This window comes from Canis lupus, chromosome 36 (assembly GCF_003254725.2).
Source record: "Canis lupus dingo isolate Sandy chromosome 36, ASM325472v2, whole genome shotgun sequence".
Classification (NCBI taxonomy): domain Eukaryota; kingdom Metazoa; phylum Chordata; class Mammalia; order Carnivora; family Canidae; genus Canis; species Canis lupus.
Genome location: NC_064278.1, coordinates 8,872,868 through 8,894,551, shown reverse-complemented (window position 1 = coordinate 8,894,551; position 21,684 = coordinate 8,872,868). Strand labels below are relative to the sequence as shown.

General features: G+C 37.1%; 1 long non-coding RNA gene across 3 annotated transcripts in view; it reads left to right on the top strand.

Moving 5' to 3' along the window:
* The window catches only part of LOC112674639 (uncharacterized), a 144,736-nt gene extending 135,365 nt beyond the window's left edge, over positions 1-9,371 (top strand). For all 3 annotated transcript variants that reach the window (XR_007408533.1, XR_007408532.1, XR_004804844.2), the window contains one exon: positions 8,529-9,371. This is a non-coding gene — a long non-coding RNA (uncharacterized LOC112674639). The remainder of the gene's footprint in view (positions 1-8,528) is intronic.
* The last annotated feature ends 12,313 nt before the right edge of the window (positions 9,372-21,684 follow it).

Below are 21,684 nucleotides of genomic sequence, written 5' to 3'. Positions count from 1 at the left end.
CATCATGCCCACTGACAAGGACTTTACTCACCAGGGCAGGACAACTGCAAACTTGTCAAAGACTTCTTTCCCTTTTCTCATGGATATAGTAGAGTGGGGTTTGGAGAGGGTGGGAGGGGCCTCAGTATCACAGCTGCTTAGAGTCAGGTCAGTGGAGCTTCCATCATCTTCAATGCATGGAATTCAGCACCCAAGCAGCAAATCGGGAAGAGGGAAAGCATGGAGAAGGCACACCACACTGAAGTGCTTCACCCCCAAGGGACAAGTCCTGTCAGCTTCCATTTTATTGGTAGGACGGAGGCCCAGGGCTCCACCCTGCTGCGAAGGGCTGGCAGCTGTAATGTAGGAAGAGGAAGGATGCTGGGTGCCTACCTCTGCCACAGCAACTGCATTAGAAATTGAAATGGATTCGAAATGGCATCACTCAAGTTAAAGCAAAGAGTAAGTGGCCCCGTGAGGCATGGCTTCTAAGATGTGGAGCTAGGACTTGAACTCAGACTGTCTAACTGCAAACTCCACGCTCAGAACTGTGAGTGCCACAAGGGGAATACACTCGCTGTGTGTCCTGGCCTTTTGAGGACAGAGTAGCTGCGACAGTGATAGGTGGCCATCAATCTCTGGTCTTCACTTGGGAGCACAGGTCGACTGTTCAATAAATGTCAGTTATTTTTATTATTGTATTAGGTTTCCAATAAAAGGTAACATTTTGGAAATGATTTTAAAGGAGATGGGCCATTTGACAAATGGGAAGTTAATGTGAATGGGACTTCTTCCAAAGTCATTAGAAGGCTTTTAAAAAAGGTACAAAGACTGGAAAAATGAATGAAAGGCGACTGCGAGGGGCTCATGAGCCTGGAGTGGGAAGAAGGATTTTTGCGCTCCGCTTATTTGCTCCTTTTTACCTTCTTTTTTTTTTTTAAGATTTTATTTATTTGTTCATGAGGGACACACAGAGAGGCAGAGACACAGGCAGAGGGAGAAGCAGGCTCTCTGTAGGGACCCCGATGTGAGACTCGATCCCAGGACCCCGGGATCACGACCAGAGCCAAAGGCAGAGGCTCAACCACTAAGCCACCCAGGTGCCCTCCATCTTACCTTCTGAGAGGCTTCTGGCCCTTGTCCTTCCTTAACTTCAACCGTCAATCAATGTCGGTTTTATTTGATCTGGGCAAAATACTCTGATGCTTGAGCCTCAGATTCCTTATCTTTAAGAAGAGAAAGTATGAATCACATCATTTCCACAGCTCCTGCTAATGCTGTGGTTCTTCAAAATATCTGAAATTCTAGGGTCTCAGTAACTACTAATTTTTAAAAATGTTTCTTTTGCTCTCTCAGTTTTGGGCAACCTCAAGCTGTGTGTCAGATTATTTGAAGATATAAATGTTTATGTTCTGTATATGTAGGTGTTAATTGCAAGTCTGACTTTAAATAGTTTGATATAAACCTATATTATACCATTAACCTTTCTCTTTACACATTTTCATCGACTTTCTGTTTTGTTTACAGGGTGAGGTTTTCACAGTGGAATTTGGCAATGGGATCATGGAAAATCTTAGGATTTAAGGACATCCATAGGAAATATGAGTGGGAGTGTGTTTTCCTGAAGTTAATGATAACAATTTAAAAATTAGACTGACAATAATGTTAAGAAATGGCGTGCTTTATTGATGAAAGTTTCTGCGGATATTTTAATAGAAGATAAAAATTAGAAATACAATTATTTAGACCTTGGCTGTGAAAAGAAAACAGTATTTCATCTATTTTCTGTATTTAAGAAACAGAACCGTTTTATCTATTAAATTAAACTGGAGCATGCTATCATCAACCTAACACACACAAAAAGAAGTCTATAAAAACTTCAGTCATTTTCATCTCAGCATGATGACACCCCCCTGTGAGGTTTATAATTCTCAATTAAAATGAGTAATTCAATGAAAGAACAAGTCCCATGAGGGAAGATGCCAGGAAGGAATCCTAATGTTAAAGAAATATTTTCCCATGGTAAGTCTGTTATGGTTCTTGATGCTGCTAACATACCTATGCCCACAGTCTTGGATTTCATGTTAATGAGGTAGTGCTAAAAATAAATTCAAGAACAGAAATTTAAAATAGCTACTTTTGTATGACTAATCACATTGCTTTCTATTACAATCGTCCTATCTGATGAATACATCTTTTGGTTATTTATATTATTAATAGTAGTATAGGTAGTACCAGATTCATTGAAGCTATGAATTGTTCTGCTTCTGATTCCATGGGTCTTAGTTTGTGTCTGCTATCTTTCTGCCATTTTGCTAGGGTTTGCCATAAATGTCTAATTTATTCCTCAGAATAATCCTATAATGTTTGAGGAAGTGAGGTGACTTGGGGAAAGTCGCACATGTTAGGAAGTGTTCAAGATTGGAACTGAAATCTTTTGAAAGTCTCTTTCTATATAGTTGGACATTGGCCTGTTTATTTTTTACATCTTCAACTGATGACTTTGCATAACTTGAACATTTTGAGTGCATAGGACCCGGATCAAATGTGAAGATGAGATCATGAATATCATTGGATTACAAAGAACACTTGGAGGGACCAGCTTTACAACTAAGTAGGTAGAGTTGCAAGGCTAAAGGGTCAAGCACCCTCCTTACCAGCCTGCCAGTAAGTAAATTTCTGTGGCTCTAGGTGTTCTGTAGTGGTCAAAGCCCTACAATGCAAAAGTGCTTTCTAGGACAAGGACATTATGGTCTTAGCCATTAATACCTTAGTCTGAGTTATTTTTTAGATCTTACCTCCAAATAGAGCCAAAGGGCATGGGATATAGGACAGAGGAATTACAATAGTTAATTTAGAGTCACAGACGTGGGGGATGCTTGAAAGTGAACAGCTAAGAGGACACTAAGATGGGTTTCTCTCTTGATCACTGCTAACACATATAGCATCTTTCTCCAAGTTTATAAAAGTTTTCCTATCTGAGAATAAATTATTTTTAAAAACCCCACTCATTCTAGGTGGTAGAATTACTAAAAGATACCCCACACACACACACACACACACTTCCCCAAATAAAATAGCCCCAAGCTAAGGCACAAGAGTTGGTGAGGAAGTCTGAGTTGGACTTCAGCTGTATGTATTCCATTTGGCAGAGTACTTTGGTGCACAACTCCTACAACCTTACTTGGCAGCTCCAGATTTCCAATTACATTGCATGAGGTCATAGGGCCCTAGAAAGTGAAAGAAAAATACGTTCATTATAGAATTGAGAACCAACTTTATTTAAGACTGAAACTTACTTTGGGGTAACTTGGTGTCAAGGAGCTCTAGCAGCATTACACCACAAGAGGCTCACGGAGGCTCCACTTTATAGGGTGGGAGCTGGGATTAATGTGGAAAATATGAGATTTGACCTAGGCAGAACCATGGTTATTTAAAGATGTCAAGGTGATCTCCCTATAATACTGAGCCTAGAAAAGGTTCTAGGTGCTTTTAGTTCTTTATCAAAGGGATATCAATTATGGTGGAATTTGAGGCAATCTGTAAGGACTACTTTATAGCAGTCTATAAGGAATTCAGAATTTTTCTGGAAAGAGGATGTTATTTTAATTTCCAAGTAGGGAACCTCATGTTTCTCTTTAGACATTAGTTTTGAACCATTTAGTTAACAATAGTATATGTCAATATATTCTTTTGCTATGTTTATACTGTTAGCAGCTGTAGTCACTATGAAACTGCCATAACTTGTATTAAAATTTTTGAGGGGGATCCCTGGGTGGCGCAGTGGTTTGGCGCCTGCCTTTGGCCCAGGGCGCGATCCTGGAGTCCCGGGATCGAATCCCACGTCGGGCTCCCGGGGCATGGAGCCTGCTTCTCCCTCTGCCTGTGTCTCTGCCTCTCTCTCTCTCTGTGTGACTATCATAAATAAATAAAGAAAAAAATCTTTAAAAAAAATAAAAATAAAAAATAAAATTTTTGAAAACACAGAAATACCAAGAATGAAATAGAATTGAATTTCAATCGCACTAAGAGACACAAGTCTCATCCCACTCTTGTATTGACTTCATTTGTGTCTGCCATCGTCTTCCTTCCTATTTAGTTAAAGTCAGAAGGATGTCGTCTGTGCTCAAGATGAGGAAGTGTGTGCAGACCAATATCAAGGCCAGTCCAGGCTGTGAGTCTTTGAGCTGTTTTGGTTCCTTTTCAGATTTCTTGGTCCCTGGTAGCCATACATTCTGTCCAATCTTAGCAGCACTTATCTCTGATGACCAGTTTGTTGATGATCAGTTGGTTTTTACTAAGGCCTTTGGAGAAATAACGAGGGCCAAATTCTTCGAATTGCTTTGATTCTTTCTATAAGATTCTTCAGTGATATCCTTCTTCAATGCTCTGGGAGCAAAGCGGTCAGGCTGCAAGTATGCACACAGCTTCCTTAATCTCAAGTAATTCATTTTTTCAATCTGCATCTCAGACAAATACTGAGGGCCCCTTCCTAAGAATTCTCATCAGAATTTTGACAAAGTCTGGAGTTTTGGGGTAAGTCTGAGTGGTTATGTATTGAAATACATGGGTTGGTGGTAGAGGGTAGAAGGAAGGGGGGAATGGGGACGGGTGGGATGTTTAGACTAAAAGGGCTTGGGGGAAGAGTGAGAATATTTTTAATTTTCATTGTTCCCTGGCATCAGGACCGTTTGCAGATAAAAAGGCCAAAATAAGCATGAATTTTGTCTTAATTAACTCTCTAAGATTTGTCTACCATTTAGTTGCCCCCTCCCACCCTCATCTGTTATTTTGTTCACTTTAAGGCCATAAATATTATTAATCCACAGAGATTTCTTTCTGCTTCCCTTAGTTAATTAAAGATACACTAGAATTTATCTTGTGCTACCACCAGGAGGGCACAAAAAGTGAAATATTATATTGCTAGATAGTTCATTCATTAGCATAAAATAATCAGTGAAATTGTGTATTGGAGTTTCAAATACCTTCACCAGACTTTCTTTTAAAGGACAGATGTAATCAGTCAATGGAAGAAAATAGAAAGAGAAAGAGGGGAGAAGGGAGTAGCAAATTAAGGAGATAGGCAACCCTGAACGCACACGTTACTTTTTTAGAGATAGTTTCACTTCATTCCAGCCTGGGAAAGAGCTGTAATAACTCCCTGCCCACATATCATTAGTAAGAGACACAATGGCCAAGTCTTCCTTCATCTGTTTCAAGCTGTGTCATTCAGTCTAGAGAAGGGGGGGGGGGGGCACCAGGGCAGCTGTCAAAAAAAAAACCTCACTAAAATGATCATTCTTATATTTTACTTACTTTATTTTATATTAATGGTTTTATTACAAAAAGAAACTATGATGTAAACTTCATGTATCATTCACTTACAACATTTTAGACCAAACCAAGCAGAACCCAACACTAGACAGCTCCACTATTTATATTCCTCTAAGGGTAGCTCATCCTGCCCTCTTTTTCCACCCTCAGTGTTTTTCTTCCTTCAGGGAGAGATTCTATATCAGTGTTTCATTTCTCCTCTGGGTGGACTTAAAGGCCAGACACATTGATTATTAATCATTATATTGGGGTTTCTCTCCTTTCTTGACCAATGACACAATCTGCAGAGCATGATAGGTACACTGTAACTGACATCTGTACTGAAAGAAAAAAAAATCAGGTTATGGCATATATATCTGCACTAATAAAAAAAGCCATCCTTCAAATCCTCCTTTTGTAAGTCTTACTAAAAAGACCACTGTGTTACAAATGCATAGGCACTGAGCCATAAATCCAGTAACAGAGACATATCTAAAAGCCCATTTTGGGACATTCTTTACTTGGACTCTTGGGACACTCCAGGCTTAACAAGAGTCACATTTTTTTCTAGGTTGTGCTGCTGATGAATACCAGGGAGAAAACTTGAAACATATGGGATTTTCCGCCCCTATTAGCTGGCTGTGCTATTTTACTTCATCTATTTTGGTGTATATCTTTATTTGTGTAAATGTCTCCACTTAACATCATTGGCCATTCATGCTTTATAAAACTCATTGGCTTTCTGGTGTCTGGGCATATATGAAGTGTATTTGTGACTATTAGTTTATCGTTTTCTGTGACAGGGCATGAAATTTCACGAGGTAAAGAATAGGAGAAATCTAGTGTAATAGTTAAAAGCATGGATTTTTATTTAAGGTGCCAAGGTCTGAATCATGGCAGTCGGCCTCCCTATATGTCTTTGGGAAAGTTATTTCACCCCTAAGAAGTTCAGGTTTCCCAGCTGTGGAATGGAAGTAATAATAATACAAACCTGGGACGCCTGGGTGGCTCAGTGGTTAAGCATCTGCCTCCCACTCAGTGCATGATCCTGGAGTTCCAGGATCGAGTCCCACATCGGACTTCCTCCATGGAGCCTGCTTCTCTCTCTGCCTGTGTCTCTACCTCTCTCTGTCTCTGTGTCTCTCATGAGTAAATAAATAAAATCTTTAAAAAAGTAATAATACAAACCTAAAGCTCAGGACCTACATTTAACTCAGGGACCGCCTCATCGTGAGTCCTCAATAAGTGAGGACATTATCACTACTATTGTCAGAATGGCCAAATCAGGATACCCGGTAAACAAGGTGTCTGTATATCTTTAAATAATTACACTGAACCCAAAGGCATACACCAATGTTATCCTGAATCCAGTGGGACATGTGGTCAACCCTTATGTAGACTATAGACAATCCCAGTATCAGCATGAGGAAATTCAATATTGAATTACTAATTTTGATACAATGTTGAGAGGCACTAATGGCAACCATAGTAAGAAACCAAGGGAGGAAGGATTTTGTTACTGTTCTTGTTGCTTATTTTCTTTTCCCTTTTTTTTTTTTTTGTTTTTTTGTTGTTGTTGTTGTTGTTGTTGAAACCTGTTTGCAGTGTTGGAGAGAAGGGTTTGTAGTCATACCTTTTAGCTTTGCCCATGTGTCCTCACATACAAGGGTAGTCTCTCCTTTGGTCACACCATCTCTGACTGTAAAGGACAATATGGATTTATGCTTAGTGACCTCTTGCAAGTTTTCTTTCTTTGCTGCAAAATTATGGGGAGCAACAACTTGATTTATTCCATTAGTTTTGAACTGTGCTGCCAATAAGTAAATTGGCTCATGGTAATCACAGTATTCACTTCAATTAAATGATCATCAATTGAGTTATTTGCCTTTTTGCATGTAATTTATTATGGTCTACTTTTCTCTTTCAATTAAAAAGTTGAAGTGTATAATTTACCTGTTTCTGGGGATTGCAAATAAGGGAACTAGAATTCTAAAATGATTATCTTAAAGATTTAACAATTAGAAATGTTTATGTTTCTTTATAGTTTGCCGACAATACATGATTAGGAAATTATTTTGTTGTATGCAATCAAAAACAATTATTTCCTTATGCAAAATCCACCTCAGGAAAAGAGAGATGAAACAGATGAGAAAACACATTTTACCTAATGATTTTCTTTCAGGAAAAATATTGCTATCATGATCCTTTTTAATTAAATAAGAATTTAGCACTTTTGCGTGTGTGTTCTTAATGTCAGACTCTTTGGTTATCACACTTACACCTCTGTTATTAATGTTAGCCATGGTTTGCAGATGAGGAAAAGCTAGTTATCAATGAATAATTCAGATTCCATAACTGTCAGACCTCATTATTTTAAATAGGGCCTGGTAGTTCCAGTTGTAACCAGCTAATTGCCTCGTTTAAACTTAAACTGTTAGACTATTCCACATAATTCTGATTTTAAAAAACTTTAAATACATTTAAAATTGCTGTAGTACACGGAGCAATTTGCCTTAAATCAATCTAGAAGAACAAAAGGCATTCTGCTTGTGATGTCTTCAAATAAGAATTAAAATTTATTTTAATTGAATCCACTAGCTGTCATGAAATACTCACTTAACATAGCATGAACAAAATGTTTTTAATTTATAAAAAAAAAAAATAGAGTGGGAAGCTGGAGACCGAACAATTCGGTTTAAAATTTGATCTCTTTTGTTTCAACATATTGCCAAATAAAAGTCCAGGACCAAATTGAATGTGATGGAAGGGATCACTGAAAGTTACTGCCTTTGCTTCCTAAATCTCTGTCACTCTGAAAACTAAAACAACTGTAACTTTACTGGTGACTTAAAAATAAATAAATAAATAAATAAATAAATACATAAATACATAAATACATAAATACATAAATACATAAATAAACCTGTAAAGCTAGTGTGGTGGCTAGAGAGGTTGAGTGGCTCATTTCTTCCATTCAGAGAAGCTGTCCAGGTTAGGAGACCTCCTCTGGGGGCCACACCTTCAGATCTGCCTCCGTGTCCACGCCAATGTGGAACCTGCCAGCTGCTCCCAGCCACCAGGAGCATAGAGGAGGGACAAGTAGGAGGAGCAGGCTGTTCCTGCAGCAAGCGCACCCAGGATGCCCATCCTCTCTCTGGGACCTTCCTCAGCTGGGCTGAAACTCTCAACTGTGCTCCTCCCATTAACCCTCCTTCCTTCCCTCTGTTCTTTTCCAGAGGTCAGAACTGTGCTCTGCTCTGCTCCCCGGACCTGTCCTGCTTGGTTTCCCCCTTCTCACCCATGTGCAAGCTCCCCTGGAAAGCCCTAGAACATACAGGTCTGTCATAGTGTTTGCTTCTTGCAGGACCTGCAGTGACACAGCAAGAATTCTACAGTTTCTTCAGGTCTAATTAAACAGTTCTCTTCACAAACCTCATCCCTTTCACTTGGCTTTGATCATCTTTGGAGATGGTGAGGTTTGACAGGAATGGCTCTCCCAGTGATGGAGATCTTCATATTGTGGTTGAGGCCTGCGTAGAATCACATTTTGTTTCTTTATTCAGGCCAAACAACCCTACCTGTGGTGAGTCTCCCGTAACCTGAATATACATATTTTCCATTTCCTGAGTCTTCTCTAGGTTCTTAATGTATCCCAGCATGAACACACAAGGGCTGAGCATGCATCTAGAGTACTCTTACCTAAACACTTTATCTTAAAATCTCACTTAACCCTTCTTTCAGTGGGGTCACTGCCTCCAGGAAAAATAAATTTGTTTATATCCCAGGTCTACAAAGCTTTGTTACTTTGATGTTAATTCTACCTTTATTTTATAAATTCTGATTAGAAGCAATGTGGTTGCTTAACGTAAAAACTGTGGTTGATTATGCTCTAACGGGGAGGGGGGAGATCTTGCAACGAGTTTAAAAAATCAGCAAAGCGTTATTGTGATGACTTACATCATAGTTCAGTAACTACAATTTCAGTTCTTCTTGAAAATATTCGTTAAAGGTTTATGCCCACAATCATGGTTGTGTGACTGTAGAAACGCATTTTATAGCAAGGGGGAAGAAATGTTTCTACGGTCGTGACTTACTATCCACGGATCCTGTCTCTTGTGTTGGGAGTGTTGGGAGGCCTCTACAGCCTCCAACATATAAACAAAGATGGGAGAAGGGCCATGGTGTGGAAGTTACATGGGCATTTGGAAATAATATACTGAGGTTTTAGTTAAGTTTAAAAGGTGCTTTTAAAAAAAATAAAAGGTGCTTTAAATTTTTACTATCACAGTGTCCACAACGTTCTGTTGTACTTATGAAAAGAATGAAATTTGGAGGTCCATATTCGCATAGTTTAATTTTAATGCCACCATCTACTAGCTTTGACACGTGGGTTCATCATGGATGTTCCCTGGGTCTGTTTCCTCACCTATGGGACCAGTCACATTTGAGGGCCACTCCCAGCCCTACAAGTTGAGCAAGTGCGCTGCACCCCCACACCCTTTAAAAGAAATGTTTTCCAGGTATTTGAAGGGAACATCTTTGTTTACTTTTCCAATATAAATCCGTATTGGAGGGAACAACGCATAGGGTTGTCCAAATTTAATACCTTTTTCTGAAGAGAGGTGAAACATGAACTTATTTTCCTCTGATTCAAAAGTAGGGTAGTTTTTATTTCCTTAGTTTTTTCACAGATAAGTGTTCCACCCCAGACTACCTTTATATCGTTAGCACCATACTAAGGTTTCAGAAAGTTACGGATTATTTTCCTTCTCTCAATTTACATGTAAGAACTTCTGAAATATTAACACATTCTGGAGGGTTCGTTCCCCTGTATTACCATGCGATTTCTGAGCAGGATTAGTTTTTGTCTGCTCTGTAACATTCTGAAAGTATAATAGGCTACTGTGAAATAATATAGTAAATATTTCCTCTTCATGAATTCTTATATTCTGACAGGTTTTTCCCCCCAGAAAACCCAGAAGATGAAATGCAGACATACACAATTAATGTCAGTTACAGTTCATAGAAGCACATGCTTTCCTTCCATTGCAATAACTGAACATTTAGGAACTGAAGGGTTTACCATCTGTGAGCTATGTGTCGGCTTAGCTGTCTGAGATCAAGCTTCGTGTTTTAAATATTGTGCTCTGAGGAAAGCCCACCTCAGTCTCTGAATGCCGTGCTGTGGCCACCCTCAGATACCACAGTAAGAGGAAGACCTTGCTTGTCCATCTTAAAACTTTAGCACTGGCTCTACTCCTCACCCGTGACATGGGTCTTTAATGAAGTTAACCATTATATTTAGTAATGTTCTGAATTCTACCAAAAAAAAATGAGCACCGATGTACCACATTTAGAATTTTTAGATAATTACATAAATAGGACCATAAAGATTGCAAATGTCATACTTAAAATTGATTCCTTCTACACTGAGGTTTAGAATCCTATTGGATAGTAAACACTTTCTTATTAAGCATTTATTTCAGTTAATTTTGTTGCAAACTAATAAAAATAGGTGCCTTGGGTTTTTCTTTGTTTTAAAAGATTCCATTAAAATTTAAATTCTTAAAGCCATTATTATAATGTAAATTTGTTTTAGTAGATAAAGACTTTGATTTGCCATAAGCCAGATTTGCCAGAAAGGAAGAAATTAGTTTATTGAGTAAGTATTTGGGTAGAGTGGTGTTTTGGGTTGTGTTATACATTCTGTCTTCTACTTAGCGTTGAGAAAGATTTGATAACCTAGGACAAGATTCAGAGAATTAAATAGTATCTGTACACATAAATCGTATTTAAGTCACATATTCCTTAAAAGTACTGGAGCCTGGTAGAGGTGAGAATCCAAAGGCATACCTTGCTTTCTATTGTGCAAATTTGGAATGTGAAAAATTGGAATATTTTCAAAGGCCAAGATTGGAAGTATGGTCACTGTTAACACCTGTTCTATAGGGGGACAGATTCCTTTCTAGGATTATGATATTGCAATGGGTAGAAAGTTCCAAAAAGAAAGTAAATATAGTTTCCTAAGGATTAGTAAGACTTTCAATGTATACTGAGTGCTTCTAACATATGGTACAGATGGATTGCAAGCTACACCTGGGTGATTGACTAGTTCTAGCATTTGGTGTTTATGTTGTGATTTTAAAATAGCCATTCATTAGTCTGCTCTGTGTGTGTGTGTGTGTTTAAGGTGTTTAAGAAAAATATTATTTTACAATTTCACAGAATATGGAGAATACTATATCATAGAAAATTTAAGAGCACAAATCACTGCTAGTTGTTAGTCACTGATTCTTAATACCTACTTAGTCAACATGAGGAACAGATGGCTTGTGGGAATATCTTTTTTCTTCTGCAGTGTTCTAAAATGGAGAACTTATACTTCAACTTTTTAAATAAAAATTCTAATCCCAAAAAACCTCTAGCAGCAATAACTATGTATTCAAAGGTACATGCTAAGGAGTGGTTAATTGTAGCAGAAAGGAAGGTTATTCGACAGTCAGCCTTATCTAGCATTTGTGATCTTCGCCTCTGCAACTTAAACCCCATATTTTCAGTTCTGAAATTTTTGCTCACTTGGAAATAAACTGAACTTTTTAAAATGAAATAATTAAAGTTGATTTAATAATTCATCATTAACATAAGATATTAATACATATTAGTTACATTCAAATTAACAGAATAACCAATGATCTGCTATGGGCACATATAAGCCCTTTAAACCTGAGCTGTATCACTCAGGAGTGCTCATGTTTAGCAATAGGATAGATATTCCTTCAGAAAAAAAGAACTGTACAATTTGCCCACATGTAAAGCAAACCCCAAACATCACATCATTTATCCATACACATTTCAATCTCTATCCATAAAATATCAGAACTTTTTTTACATAAGATAACGGCATTATCATATGTAAAAATCCAAGATAATTCTCAATGTTACTAGTTATCCACTCAGTGCACAAATTCCCCTCATTGTCACATACCCATTTTTTCAGTTGGTTTGTTCAAATCGGAAATCAAACAAGTTCTGAACATTGCATTTGGTTCGTATGTTTCAAGGAACTTCAAATCAATAGTTTCTTCTTGCTCTTTTTATTGTAATTTGTAAATGGAAGTCACTAGAATTTCCTATACACTGTATATTGTATCTCTGTATTATTATTTAACATAATTCTTTGTCCCAATTTGATGAGATACAAGTTTGAATTTTTACAATGAAGCTGTACAACTGGGGCAGTATATACATCAGGCAGCACATATTATTACCTCTTTTGGGGGGATTTTAGTTGGCCATTGGATTTAGATATTATCAATCTGATAAATCTATTATGAAGTCTCTGTTCAGCTTTACAGTTAAAGATTTCCATAGCCATGGTTGATCATTGCCTCCATCCAACAGTTCATTCAGGGATTATGCCTATTTTTGTTCTCTAAAAATTCTATAAAAAGCTCTATTTTGGTTCATACAATATGTACATTGCGGAGATCACAGCTATGTAAGTGGGAGGATGATGACAGTTTGTAACGTTTTGTTCTTCCTGGAGGATGGGAGAAAACAAGCATTTCATTAATGTGTGTGTGATTTCAATTAATCAATACTGTAAATGCAGCTGTTTTCCAATATAAATGACGGTGGAGTCAACATTCCTGAAAATACTAATGTGACTCCTGCTACCATGGAGGAAGTAGCTTATTTTAATTATAAATCTTGATTCCTACTCTAGGGCTAAGTATACTGACTCCTTGGTGCATTTAGCACCATTGCTCATCCATTCTACCTTCTGATTCTCATGGCAATTCTATGCCATCAACAAGGAAAGTATCATTTCTTCTGTTTTACAGATGTGGAAACCGAGGTCAGGAGAGTCTAAATCACTTTCCACTCTCATCCAATGAGAATGGAACTGGGATCAGATCTTGGGTTCCCGGTTCAAAATCCAGTATTGTGGGGGTTTTTTTTGTTGTTTTTTGTTTGTTTGTTTGTTTTTGTTTGTTTTTAAAATCATATCATACCTGAGTTATCTCTAGTTTCAGGCTGCCAGGTCATTTGTTTAAATTCAGTAATACAAGGCAGCCTGGTTGGCTCAGTGGTTTAGCGCCACCTTCAGCCCGGGGCATGATCCTGGAGTCCTGGAATCGAGTGCCACGTCAGGCTTCCTGCATGGAGCCTGTTTCTCCCTCTGCCTGTGTCTCTGCCTCTCTCTCTCTGTGTCTCTCATGAATAAATAAATAAAATCTTTAAAAAAATTCAGTAATACATATGTATAAGCCATTAAATTAGTATAAAACTGATACATACTTCATATGAACAAGTAGATATTAAATAATACACATAAACTTAGAAGTTGCTTTTAATAATTTCCATGGGACCATTAAAAAGTAGTACCTTGGGATCCCTGGGTGGCGCAGCGGTTTGGCGCCTGCCTTTGGCCCAGGGCGCGATCCTGGAGACCCGGGATCGAATCCCACGTCGGGCTCCCGGTGCATGGAGCCTGCTTCTCCCTCTGCCTGTGTCTCTGCCTCTCTCTCTCTCTCTGTGACTATCATAAATAAAAAAATAAAAATAAAAAAAAAGTAGTACCTTTCTGCCAATTTTCATTTTTTGTTGTGATTTTTGTTGCATTAACACATTCTCAAAACTTCTGAATTTCTAATACGTGAGAGATGCAGAGAATAAGACATTTTATCTCCATTGGAGGACTTCATGGTATGGTGCAAGAAAAGAAGATAAACCAGTAATTATAGCATAGGTTAGGAAGATGATGGGTTTTAACTTTCAACCATTGACAATTTTAAAGATTTTGTAAATTTATTTATTTATAGAGAGAGAGAGAGAGATTGGCAGAGACACAGGCAGAGGGAGAAGCAGGCTCCATGCAGGGAGCCGACGTGGGACTCGATCCCGGGTCTAACCATTGACAATTTTGATTTGACCCTAAATTTCTGTCTCTCTTATTACTGTCAGTATATCAAATGAACAAATGTAACTTGCTCAAAACACATAAGATACATTTTACAAATACAGCCAGGGGCTTTTGTTTAAGCAATCCTACTTGTTTTTAGGTGTCAGACATGGCTAATCACTGCTTTGAAATTTTCTTCGGGTCTTTCCACCTGAAGAAATAGTCTTCTCTTGTTGGTTTGAAAGGTTCACTCTCAGGTAACTGTTGTGTCTGAGCATGGCCTTACCATTGGCCCTGTCACCAAAATAGGCAGATCCAACTGTCGGAGCAGAGTTCAAGGCTAGCTTTCCACAAGTCCAAGCTATCAGTTTATACTTGGCTCAAAGAGTTTGGGACACATTTCAAATCTAGTAGGTATGAGTGTCTGTTTCTGGGGCCCAGTTCCTACAAATCTCTGATAATAGTTGATTCCCAAAGTAATGGATAAAAGCAAAATTCTCGAGGGTTTCCTCAGACACTAGAGATTTATTTGAATGACTTGGATGGCATGTTTTCCTAAAACAAACAAACAAACAAACAAACAAAAAAAACAAACAAACAAAAACAGCTAAGTTATCCACCCAGAGGAAAACCACATTTTTGTCTAGAGAAACCAATAAGACACAACACTAAATGATATCATGAAAGAAAAGTGAGGGAAAACAATAATACAGACATACTATGAATACTAACATACTGAATTAGGTGAATTTTAATGTTATACGTGCCTGGCCTAATGCTTGCAGTGATAAGATGAAGATTTTGGTCTTGGAGATGCTCTTAAGCAGATTGGAAAACCGTCTATGAGATACGTTATTTTCCTTGGTGTCTTTATCACTGACCCCTAACTTTTGTATTGTACATGAGCAAAATTTTTAATCAATGGACAACCCAAGACTCTTCCTAGTCTCTAAATCACAGAAATTTTATGGAAGTGTCTTTAGATCTCCAAAACATCTTACCATTGTTTCCTGGTATGTACTAACATATATATGTACACACGTACACACACACACACACACACACACACACATATACCACCCCTCAATATATATTTATTAAACACTTTATTACCACTTCTTAGAAGAGAATGCCAAATTTCAGAAGCTAACTACCTTAGATATCTGAGCAAGTTTTAGGTATTGAGTATTTCTGACTCAAAAGCCAAAGTTTTCATCTGTTTCTTAATTTCAAAAGGCAAATGTTATCCTTCTACAGCAGATATAGTGATTTTCCCTGAGAAAACTTTAGTTCACCTGGTGACTGATATAAATGATGAATTTGCTGAGTCATCTTGTTCTATTTGTTTAATGTGGGTACACCAGATGGAAGTGTTGAAGTAGGATAAATGAGATGTAAATACCATGAAAACAGCAAGTATGCCTGGCTAGGGAGATATAGTGAGCACATTTTGATAAGAGGTTTCCATGACTCCCTTCCCAGTAGCTCCTTAGGAATGTTCTGATACTGGAGTTTAATGATTTCCCTAGGAACAAAAAATTAGATCAAAAGAATATTTTGCATTGGCTTTACATTTTCTTTTTCAAATTTTGTGAGGAAAAGAACAATTTGAGTATCATTTTCTTTTTGGATAGATTGTGGCACCTTAGTACTTTTTATTCTGATGTGAAAAAATCGTAGATACATAGGCATAGGTAGTTGGAAGACCTTTACATACCAACTTTCTTTTGAGGAAGGCCATTATTAAGACTATAAAGCTTTTTACTGTCCTTCATTTTTTATTTCCAGAAAGCATTTATTGGCACATTCACAGTGCTCAGAATTTTATACCAGGCAAGGTGGGCAATAATGAAAGAAGATGAAGGCTGAGTTCACAACTGGAGGAGTTATAGAAAGCTACCTAGGGGCAGCCTGGGTAGCTCAGCGGTTTAGCGCTGCCTTCAGCTTAGGGCGTGATCTTGGAGTCCTGGAATCGAGTCCCACATCGGGCTCCCTGCATGGAGCCTGCTTCTCCCTCTGCCTGTGTCTCTGCCTCTCTCTCTGTCTCTCATGGATAAATAAATAAATCTTAAAAAAAAAAAAAGGAAAAAAAATAAAACTACCTAATGTGTGTGTACTCATGACTGTGCACCATAAACTTCTAAATATCCCTACAGCAGGATCCAGACTTTTCCACTCAGTTTAGGTACTCTGTGGATACTCTGAGCAGGGAATGGATTTGCTTCTTTTTCCCTCAACACAGCAGAATCAAGGGCACAGCTCCATGTACTACGCAAGTTTCGCTAAAAGCCAGCTGGAGGATCCTTTACAAATTGTTATTATTTGGCTTCATGGTCCCATTTATTACCATGGAGGTTGAAGCTTTTGCCATATTGATGTACATTTTCCTAAGTGGTAGGAATTTGAAAATATCTGTCTTCAATAAACCACAAGAAGTGTATTGTCCACTGTGATCTTTTTGAAGCACACAATAAGAAGTATATTTTTCATTGTGATATGTTTTTGTAACCACCTAAGTATATTTTGTATTGTGAGCCATTACACACACACAGACACACACACACACACACGCACACACACCACTAACACAAAAGTTTCAAAAAAATACTATGTGCACTGGACTCCAACATTTTCTTTACTTGCTTGTCTTATTTTAATTTATATTCCTGCTCTTTTGGAGATTATTTTAAATATACTAGCTGCTACTTAGTGAATTTATTTCATAACCTGCTTATGCATCTGGATTTATTGATTGAATAACTTTGTGCTAAAGAATTTGCAGAATTGGAAAAATTACATAAATAATCTTCAAGTAGAATCTATTTGATGTTCATAAGAAAACAAGAAAACTTATATGCTCAAGTAAAGAGTCATTAATTTAGAAATTAATTAGGTGTGGTCAGATACAATTTGTAGTTTGAATCATGTTTTCCCTGTGCCACATCTCCAACGTCTAACATGGTTACTCTAGTTACTCTAGGAGTTTTTAAATGATGCATTGAATTTGGTTAAAACCAGTAATGTGGTTATAGAAATGGATAAAAGTCAAAGATGAGAAACTAGAATGGAGAAAGAATCCAAATAACTTGGGTACTTTTTATATGTTTGACTTTAAAAAAGAAACAGAGTAACAAGATTATATGATTTTTGTGGATTTAATTTGGAGAGTAAAGGTAAGATTTTGAAAGAAATATTAAGTTTTTAGGAGTACATGGCTGTGCCTAGTGTTTGATAGTTAGATTCTTCAGGAGAATGGACATTAGGGATCATCCAAAGTCCAAACTCTTTCCCAATTTAAGATTTCCTTTTGTTGTATCCTCATATGTTAGCATACTTTTTGTAGTATCCATCTTTCCATAAAACATTCTAGTAAAAGGAGAATGCACTTGAATAAGCAGTCTGGTCTGTTGTTCATTATCTTGAATTACTGTAGGGTTCTTCTCTTTCTCTAACTGAAATCTGACTCCTTGTTATATCCACTTCTTTTCCTTGGTCTGCCTTCTACCATAATATAAAAAGTTCTTTGCTTCATTTATACAGTAGCCCTGATCACCTCTTGGCCATGTACTTTCAATATTCCTCAATGTCCCTGAAACTCAAAGTTAAAAGTGTTAACAAGGCTGACAATGTTAAAAAGAAACTGAGGTTATGAAAAGGAATGAAGCATTGAATAATCACAGAACTAATGCCCAGTTCTTCAAAATGTTGTGGGCAGTTTTTCATGGTTATCAAATCAGGACCTCTAGTGTTTCTAAAACTATGCATATTGTTGACTTCATAAACCAGTTTCAACAAAGTAATATTTATTGAGAACCCTTATGGAAAATGGTTCTGTGTTAATTGAAGGTATAACATATTTTTAATGGTTTCTTTGCATGTGGGAACCGCTTCTTCCCAAACGATTAGAGAGCTCTTAAGCACATTTGCATTAATATCATCATTTGTCTAAAAGTTTACTGAAAAAGCTGAGCTCCTCCTAAAAAGAGATGATCTCACGTTTGAAGAAAAATATGTTTCCCCATTAAAGTGACATAGTTTACTTAACTGTGTTTTTTCCCTTAAGAAGTAGTCTGCACGGTGGAGTCATCTTTGACCCAAAATATTCACCTCAAGATTTTCTATAATATAATCATTAGTAATAAAGCATTAGGCAGAGTAGCTAAATGCAATTTTAGAAAATAGTATTGGAAAATTTCCAATAATTTTTAGGCAAAGGATACTGGAAGTGTTCACTCTAATTCTCAGAGATATGCATTAATCACAGGCTTATGTATTTTTAAAGTATAAATCATTTTTTAAAACTATACATCATTTGTATATAGAATTCCAATAATCTGAAACATATGAAATTTTGAAAGCTCACAATCTACTAAACCCTAGCGATTTTCAAGGAGCATTTGAAAGACTAATGATGGGTAACAAATGTACAAATGTCACTAATCCTCATTATAATGCAGTCATAAAAATATATAAAATCACAAATATACAATAAAAGAAACAAAGATATTGAGTTTTACAATCTCTGGTCTTTCTAAATCTCTTGTAATAGTTTCTAATCAATAATAAAGTATATAAATTACACATATATGTGTTTTCTTTTTGGTTCTCCAGCCTTTAGTCAATCTAATTATGGCAATCTCAAACAGGCATACTGCTAAGAACCAGAAAAGTGAGGAGTACTGCATTGTGGCAAAGGTGGTAGAAAATGAGCTTGTTCCTTTAAAAAAGATTTAAAAGTGTGTTGAAGATCCCAGACTGCATGCCCCAGAAAATGACTGAAGGCTATGAAAGAAAGTATAAACAATGTACATTCATTCAAAAAATCATAAATGATGAAGGAAAACAAATAAATGCTTAGAATCAGGACAAATAATCTTGAAAAAAAAATTAGAGGACCTAAGTTTTCAACAAAATAAACAGGCAGGAAGATTGTGTGTATGTGAAGTTACAGTGTTAGAAGGAGAAAATATTCAGGCCTAATAGTGACTTTAACAGAAATGGAGAAAAAGAATTAAGGTAGAAGACTGGTAGCTGAACAGCTGAAGAAGCACTTTGCAGAGGCTAGTACCTTCTATTCATGTTGAGTTAGATGCAGTTGTTGATATTTAGCCATGTGTACTTACAAACACAGCCATTTCAAATAGCTTCCTAGTTCAAAAAAGTTTCCTTATCTGAGCTCTAAGAACTACCGGTAGTAGGAAAGCCGGCTCTTGTGTCCCAAGGCAAAACTATTGAAGAGCAAAGCCTAGTGGTTAATCATAAGAATTTACATCCGAATTAGGCTTTTTAGGTGACTTTCTAATGTACCCTACAGTTTAATAGCCATCATTTGTCCACCATTCATGGCTGAGAAATAGTCCTAGTACTTCCTTTTGTACTTGATCCTCTGGCTTGACCCTGTGGATTCCTAACCCTAGGTAGCCAAGCTTGGGAGCTGACTAGTAGTTATGATTTATTTTCGAACAAATCAAAAGCAATAAGCTCTGCCCAGACATGGCAAAATGGTAATCAACAGAACCAATTATTTTCTTTTTTTCAGCAATTTTAGCCATAAATATAGAAAAATAATCAATTAGTGGAAGATATATTTATTTATTTATTTATTTATTTATTTATTTATTTATTTATTTATATAAACATAGTGGAGAGGTATACAAGTCATACAGAGAGTGTTTAAGAATCAAGAATGTCTACTTCTGAGAAACACTCACATTTTTGGAATTTCGAGAGCTACCATCCAGCTAGAGCTGCATTTGGAGTTCAAGAACACTTTTGTATTCCTAAACTTGGTAATACGATGGAACTTCTTACTATTTCATTGTGTATCCTTAAATTTCTAATTTATGAAGTGACTGAAATGGGCACTGTTCACTTCAACCATAAAAGCAATTGAACGTCAGTGTGAAGTCCAGACCAAGATTTTAAAGAAAAGTGAAATGCTTTAATTTTAGAATAAGAAGGAAGGAAAGCCAAGAACTGGTTATTTGAGTGTCTAATCAGCCCTAAGTAACTGAGTTTGATATACCTTTTGAAATAAGATTAAATAATATGAACTTTCATCTCTTTCCTCCCCACTACCAATCTAAAATCTCAAGAAAAATGTCCTGTTATCCTGCTTGTTAAATTAAAATTAGTCTACATGGCCCCAACTTCCCTTGAACTTGGAAGCAAAATCTCCAGTAATGAGGTCAGAATTTTGAGTGATATTCTTAGCCCATTGCTTTAAATGGTCAGAATCATTGTGATTAGGATTCCAGTTTTCCTTGGTTGCAAGTGAAAATGTTTAAGCACCAAGTACTATGCATGGTAGTGAAGAGAGTCTTATTTTAGGGGACACATTGAGAACATATTAATGATTTTGGCTGAAAAACCAGCATTGAGGGAATTTTGCAAGGGATAATATCACAGACATGCATACACAGTATTTCTTGAGAACTAAAATGTTTTACTTATTTTATTTTATGGCCTTTAACAACCATAATTTTCCAATGTGGCACCTCTAATTAATTTTCAAGAGTTAGTCCAGAATCTACCAATGTGAGATAATATCTGGGCTTTCCTTGATATTCCAAACTTCTTATACTTTCTGTAAGAAACCTTCATCTCTCAACTTTTTTAACGGCACTATTCTGTTGTTTATGAATTTTGGAAACTTCAGAGGGATTAAAATCCATAATAACTTAAAATAATTGTCACTACCCTAGTTTAAATGGCATCTCTTGATCACTAGATTTTTGTAAATGGTTTCTGCTTCTGTTCTTGTTCACTACAAAACATTTTTTTCACCAAACAGCCAGAATGGATTTTTGAAGTTATAAGCTGATTTTGTCACACACACACACACACACACACACACACACACACACACACTTCTCACATAAGCTACTTAAATCCATTAATGGTTATCTACAACTTTGAGAATAAAATATGAACTTCTCCTTGGAACCATCTCTCCATCTTATGCAACTGACCCACACTCCCTGAGCTCTAGCTTGATCTCAGCCCTAGAATTTTGCACTGATTTGCGTTGTACTTGCCCTAGGAGAGCCCTAACTTGGATCTTCCTGTAGCTGACTGTGGCCTCAGCCCAAAGACCTCCTCAGAAACTTTTTCTCTGACCAATCCATATAAAGTGGCTTTCCTTAGCTACTCTCTTTCACATCAGACCAAGCTTAACAAACTTTGTTCTCCTTCCTCAGGCCCAGCTGCCAAATGCATTCTTTTGGTTTGTGCATTGATTTCTCTTCCAAGTATGTGGTCCTGGATCGCAAGTCTGCTTTTACTCAATGGCTGTAATATGAATCACAGCAACCGTCTGCTGAAAACATTGCTTTCCTCGTTTTCTTCAGAGGGGTGGTGGGCCTGGTAGGGTCTCTGTACAAGTGGATACTACAGCATGATTGTGAGGAAGAAGTTAAAAATCATTAATGGTTGGATTTTAAAAATACAAGCCTATGTGAGAAAGTCAGTGTCATATGTGCTTTCTG